Source organism: Perna viridis, chromosome 10 (assembly GCF_037379345.1).
Source record: "Perna viridis isolate PV_CMFRI_1.1 ecotype Kerala chromosome 10, ASM3737934v1, whole genome shotgun sequence".
In the NCBI taxonomy this organism is placed as follows: Eukaryota; Metazoa; Mollusca; class Bivalvia; order Mytilida; family Mytilidae; genus Perna; species Perna viridis.
In genome coordinates, this window is record NC_142454.1 from 19,981,646 (window position 1) to 19,988,178 (window position 6,533).

Below are 6,533 nucleotides of genomic sequence, written 5' to 3' on the forward strand. Positions count from 1 at the left end.
CAAAAAAAAAACAAAAAAAAAAAAAAAAAAAAAACGAAATATTGCAATACCATTTACACGTTTCATTATCAGAATAAACTCAATAAAAGAAGCTACATTGTAACAAATGCAAACAAATAATTATATTTTTCATATTTGGTACTTTTTAGTTTTCTTTTTTTACGTTTAACGTGTTTAAACTGTTATTTCCGTTACAAACAAACGTTTAGATTTGTTAAAGGTCGAAAGTTTATCCATTACCCGAGGTACCAATTCTTACTTCTAGAAATGCTGAAGGTAATAGTTGGTATCGAATGATTATAAATTTACTACTTATTGAATGAACACTCAATAGAAATATAAATACCGTACTATTACCCCTGTCAATAGTAAAAACAGTATACTGGGTAAACAGAACAATCAATGCCTTTTGGAGTAATGTTAAACTGTTACACTTTTATATAGAAAATATATACTAAAGTTTGATATTCAATTATATAGGCTTGAAACGACTAATTTGATGTTCAATTATTTTAATGTTCAAGGGCACAATAGTTATGAGGCATCTCTAACTAGGTTATCTAGTGTGCAACGCGTGCTTGATATTGCAGCTGATGTCTCCTTAGACAGAAACAATGTAACAGTCTTAAATGCATATTTTATAGGAAACCATTTAGGTTAAGAGACAAAGTTTTTCGAAACCTGTTAATCTGATAATTAAAATGATTAAAAAGGTAGAATTTCATTTCTTTAAGTGATTTATAAGTATGACCAATGACAAATTAGCAAAATGTATGAAATGAAACGCGGAATTACTCTCAAGTTAACGGAGAAAGTGCTATTCGACCTTACTATGTGTGGGTTTTATTTCAGATTTACATCGTGTTATGTCTTTGTTAACAAACTTAAAGGGTGCAAATTGTCATTTTTAAAAGGTATTAAAAAAAACAAGATTGTGAATGAAACTGTTCGAAATAACATTGTAATATCAAAACGACGTTAATGATATAATCAGTTACAAAATTCGATGCTAATTACTTGTAGATATATATATATTCTGCCTTGCATGCGTGTGAGTGGGGACATAACAAAATGACATTAGACACCTTTAGATTGAGACACACAAGGAACTTAATTTTCATGTTTCGTTCGTATACTATACAATTGATATCAGTCCTAAAATATGAGTTTTGGGCTTGATTTTATGCAATATTTCCCAAAATAAATATTTATAGATGATTTCCAAATTACTTGATAACACTAGGCTTTCAAGTGTAACCATTTAACGTTTTTAACTTTATGTTAAATAATGCACTCCTACAACATTTACATAAATGTACATCATACAATGCTAAATTATCTATTAGGTAAAAGGGAGCTTACTCAAATTTCAAAAATGTGTGTGTTGTTTTTTTTAGTTTTGATTGCAATTCCATTTCCAAGACATACCCTTATAATAATAATCATATAAAGAAAAAACACTTTAAAATGAATGGTTTTCCTTTTTTTTTTTGTATTTTAATGATCGAATACACATCATTATAGCATTACCGAATTATAACTCTTTCGACGTACAATTCAATCATTTGGTTAATGTTTTTTTTTATTAATTTATTTTTATTTCTTTCTAGTTTTTTTCATAAATGACATAATGAAACTGTACTCATTTCGAATTTAATTATTTGGTTGACCGTCCTAATTTTTTTGTATTGTTTTTTTTTCTGATACAAAGTAGTTGCTAATATTTAAGTCGTTTATTCAGACCTTTAATGTATTGTTGGTTCTTACTGTTGTAATAGTGGAAAACATAATAAGTGCTTTGAAGTAATTCAACCCGGAGAATAAAATTGTACAATACAATAAAAGAAAAAGAAAAAAAAAATGGTTTATTAGTTTAAAAGATAATTATAATTTTTAATGGACATTCAGTTTTGGCTCCACTACTTCATATTACTTACTTATTCAAAATATAGTGATGAATTATCTTCAAACCTTTACGTCAAATAAGTTTCAATGAGTTCAACTGAACATATGCTTACTAAAATGTAATGTAAGAATAATCAAGGGTACCAAGGTTATAGCAGTAATCAAAAGAATGTAATTCAGGGACAAAGACCAGACATGGGAGACTGACATACACAACAGAGAATATGAAGTAACTAAAATCATACATACAAAGTAACAAAAGCAAATAGGTTAAAAAATGGGAGCATGGACCAGGTGCACCGGTTGGGTAAAATTCATCTGCTTTTCTAGAAACAACCTTGATTACTCGTCGATACGTATTTTTTCAGCTATATTGCCAAAACTCGATTTCTCTATATTTATCTCTATTTATTCCGTCTGTACTTAGTTTACAAATTCCTTTTTGGGGCATACTTCTTTCTATTAAGGTAGATAGAGGACATCAGCTCTCACTTATCTCTTTCATTTTTAAAGTAATCTTTACTCATTTGCCATATAAAAATAAAACGGAATTTAAAAGACATTCTTATATAAAGGTTGTTGGAGTATACCCCATTCAACGAACAGGTACATTATTGTTCATGATTGAAGACTTCGGAAATATTCAATAACTATCACGTATGTTCCCTTCCGTTTCTGTAAAATCTCTCTTCGGTGTCAAAAAAACAATCAAATTAAGACTATTGAATGGCAATTCGTTGAGTTATCTTTGGTTTAAGCTCTATCATTGAAATTAACCTTGAAACTAATTTATATATTATATTGTTCAAATACATGGTAAACAAGTATGTGCGACAAAATTTGAAAAAAAAACCAAAAATACAATAATGAAATAATTGCATGATTTTACTATTGTTTTGGCGCTAAATATCCACGATTTTTTCGAATGAAAAAAATAGTACTGCAGGAGCCATTTTGCTTTGACAATGGACTATTTCAGTTTACACTCCTTGATCACATTCTCATAAGCTCGCATATACTTTAATAGTCACTACATACCTAATGAAATAAATCAAAATTTATAACCATTTCTTGTTTTTTTTTTTTGTTCAAATATGTTTTTGGGTGGCAAACATTTCTCATGCATTATATTATATGCGAAATGAAAATCTATCAAAAACCGTCGTAAAGAGCATTTAAGAAGGAAATTTTTGTGTTATCCGATATATCATACACACTCCCTTAACTTCCGAACCTATCGTAATCTATAAATAACTGTAAATAACTGCCGCCAATAACCTAAAGCGGTACATGAAATTGGCAAGGTAAGATAACATTTTTTTGCTTTAATTTTCTATCAACGTATTCGATGTACGACCTCCTCTGTATTAAAGTAAACTTTTAAATTAAACTTAATGTCTCATGCTTTGTGTGATGCAAGGCACATGTACACAAGTAGTACTAAACACATATTCATACTGGATGAAAAGACGGTTTTGGAAGGTGCCGTTATGCAGTTTATTCCGGAATTCCCTTTTTAAGTGATTCATAATCGTCTCGCACTTTGTCGTTGAGACCTGGCGTGATTGATGTAGTTTTACGGTCGGTTGCCAATGAGTATCATCAGTATTCGGTTATATGCATTCTTGTTTGAGTCGATAATCACCATTTTATGACCTGAAGTCATATACTTGCAGATGAGAGAAGACAAAGAACGATTCCATATAAGAATACAATATCATGTAATTTTCATCTATTTAATATTTAATCAGTTTTTTTACTTTTGTTGTAGGGAAGATAATTATTTATTTCAATATAAATCTTGTTTGCCATTTCATACCCAAAGGAGTGTAATAAAAACTGGTACCGGTAAATGGAATTTGATTTCTTTTAGTAACTACCTTGAAAGATGTTAATGTAATTCGAGACTCGAACTAAAAGGAAAATTTACCTTTAACATTACATCTTAAATTTTTGTTGGACGTCTGTTGTAAAATGCCAGTTAAATGGGTTTTAGGATAAGTGTAAGTGGACAATGGAGAATTTTCCATGTTGTGTGGGATATAAAATGTATGAGGTATCAGAGTTAGTACTACCTACATTCATAAACAAAAATTACTTTCATATGGATGTGAAATTTTATATAAAATAAAGAAAATCAATAATTGACTGAATTCATCACATTCACAATTAACTATTTAAAAATACACAAGGAATGTTGTTGAGGATGTAGGTTATTGAGTCATTAGAAATAAGGGTTTGGTTTGAGGCAATAAGATACGAGTAATTGGGCAACTGAAAAAAAGATAAGGACTACAAAAGATACGTTTAATTACTTTTACAATTGCATGTTATAAAAAGGAATGAAAGTGCCATAACCCGAATGACAGGAAATTAGACACAAAGTTCATGTCGAAAATAGTTCATGAACACTTTATAAACGTTCATCTATGTTGATCTCTACTTCAACTGCAACCGGATATTCATTGAAAAAAAACTTAATTGCAATTTATTCACAATAATGATTTTGAATTGACTTTTAATATTTCGAACAGGTTAATCGCGGAAAGAGATCCAATAAGGAATAAAATCACACGGAAGTATTTACAACTTAGATCATTATTGCCTTATGTGAATTATTTCTAGGTCTATTTTAGAATTGATGAAAAACTAACAAACAAACAAACAAAACACAAAGAAAAAAGGAAAAAGGAGTGAAGAATAACTTACAAAAAAAGGAACAGAATATTTAGATGCTAAATATACTTGAACTTTTTTTGTCATAGGGATAAATTAGGTTAAGAAAATTGCATTTTGTTTGTTAATGTAATTTGATGGTTTTGATATTTAAAAAATGTTCAAAAGAGAATATTGCAAACCGTCTAAAGAAATGTCATCCTCAATGACTATCCACGAATGAATCTACATCTAGGTTTTATTTTGATAGCAACAGAAGCAGGTAATAAAAATATACCTTAACCTAGTTAACTTTCCCTTGAAATGCACTATTGTTTTCAACTTATTGTAAGCGTTCTGCTAATGATATAAAATTCCGATGAAAAGTGTATATGAGGAAGAACCAATCACAAAGGAAGCGTTAAATACAGACAAACGATCACTTAATATTCTTTTAACATTCTTAGTTCGCTTGCGTTGCGAGAATTTTCACGTTGCAAAAAGTTTTAAGCCAAGAAATATGTGTATTGTTCTACAAAGACAATGGACAACCGCAAGATAACCACAACATAGTAATATAAAGTTTCAAAATACTCTAGAAAAGTAGCTAAGATGGATGTTGGCGGACATGTCTTCAACAGTTCAAAAAGAACCAAAAGAATACAATCCAAGGACAAAGAATAGAAAGGAAAAATAGGCACACGCAGCATAGAACATGAAATAACCTAAATAACACAAAGAAACAACAACAAAAAAAAAAAAAAAAATGAGCAACCAAAACTTTACCAAAAAACTGGGAGTGTGAATAAAATGCAATGGTAGGATCGCTTTTTTAGAAACAACCACCAAAATAATCATAAAATGTCAAGTTAGTGTAGAAGAGAGAGGAAATTTAAACTATGACACGGTGAACAAATCGGTTGTCACAGTACAGTTGAAATGGATACACCATAACATGCATAACGATCCATGAGTTCACAATGACCACCACATAGTGTGTTGCCAAAATATCTCTGTTCAAGAAGCCTTATCTTATGAAGTTTAGCACGGTACAAAAAAGTCCGCATAGTTTCAGACAGCTTTGGCATAACGTATGAGTTGTGATATGAAAACTCCACACACAGGAGCTGAGGCAATGTTGCCAAGGTGGAAAAAGAAAGTCTGGTCATGAGTTTTTTTCTATTAATTTCTGATAGAAGGTCATGATAGTGTCTGTTGTGTCCTCCACCTCAAGCTGGCTTTAAGATGTTCCTTCTTTTGGATATGTTTGTTACAAAGTCAGCTTCATATGAGTGAAGGAATAGGTCAAGGTGTAGTGGAGCATAATTAGTTTCCATTGGAATGCCGACCATCTGTTGATAAAACTCGTCCATAACATGGAACAAAAATGTTGCTGATTCAATTTTTTTTACAAAGCATTTTTACAACATCATCTTCGGTTTACATATTGTGTTTATATCACTACAGGAGTAATAGGTGTCTTGGTAAGACTAAAGACCCTCTTTGACAGCTGTTACATGTAGTATGGAAGTAAATAGTTTTCAAAGACGCTTGGTAGTGCATTGTTTGAATTGAATCCAAAACCTAGACGGAAAACCATAATCATTGTCTTAAGTAGAGAAACCAAAAGAAGATAGGACGGATTTATGGTGTTCAAATGTCCCCTCTTTGGATATTGTCGTTGCAGTACATGTCTTATTACTGCTTTTGTTTTCTTCATGGTCCTCCAAAAATCTGCGTCTTGTGTTTTTAGGCTTTGTCTGCTGGTACGATAACATATTCGCCATGTATAGTAGACAATGTTTTGCTTTTGCTACTTTGTATGTATGATTTTGGTTACTGTATGTTCTTTGTCTGTTTTCCATGTCAGGTCTTTGTCCCTGGATTACATTCTATTGATTACCGCTATAACCTTTGTTCCTCTTTGAATATTTCGGATTTTTGTGAATTGAAGTAGCATTGACTTTCATATA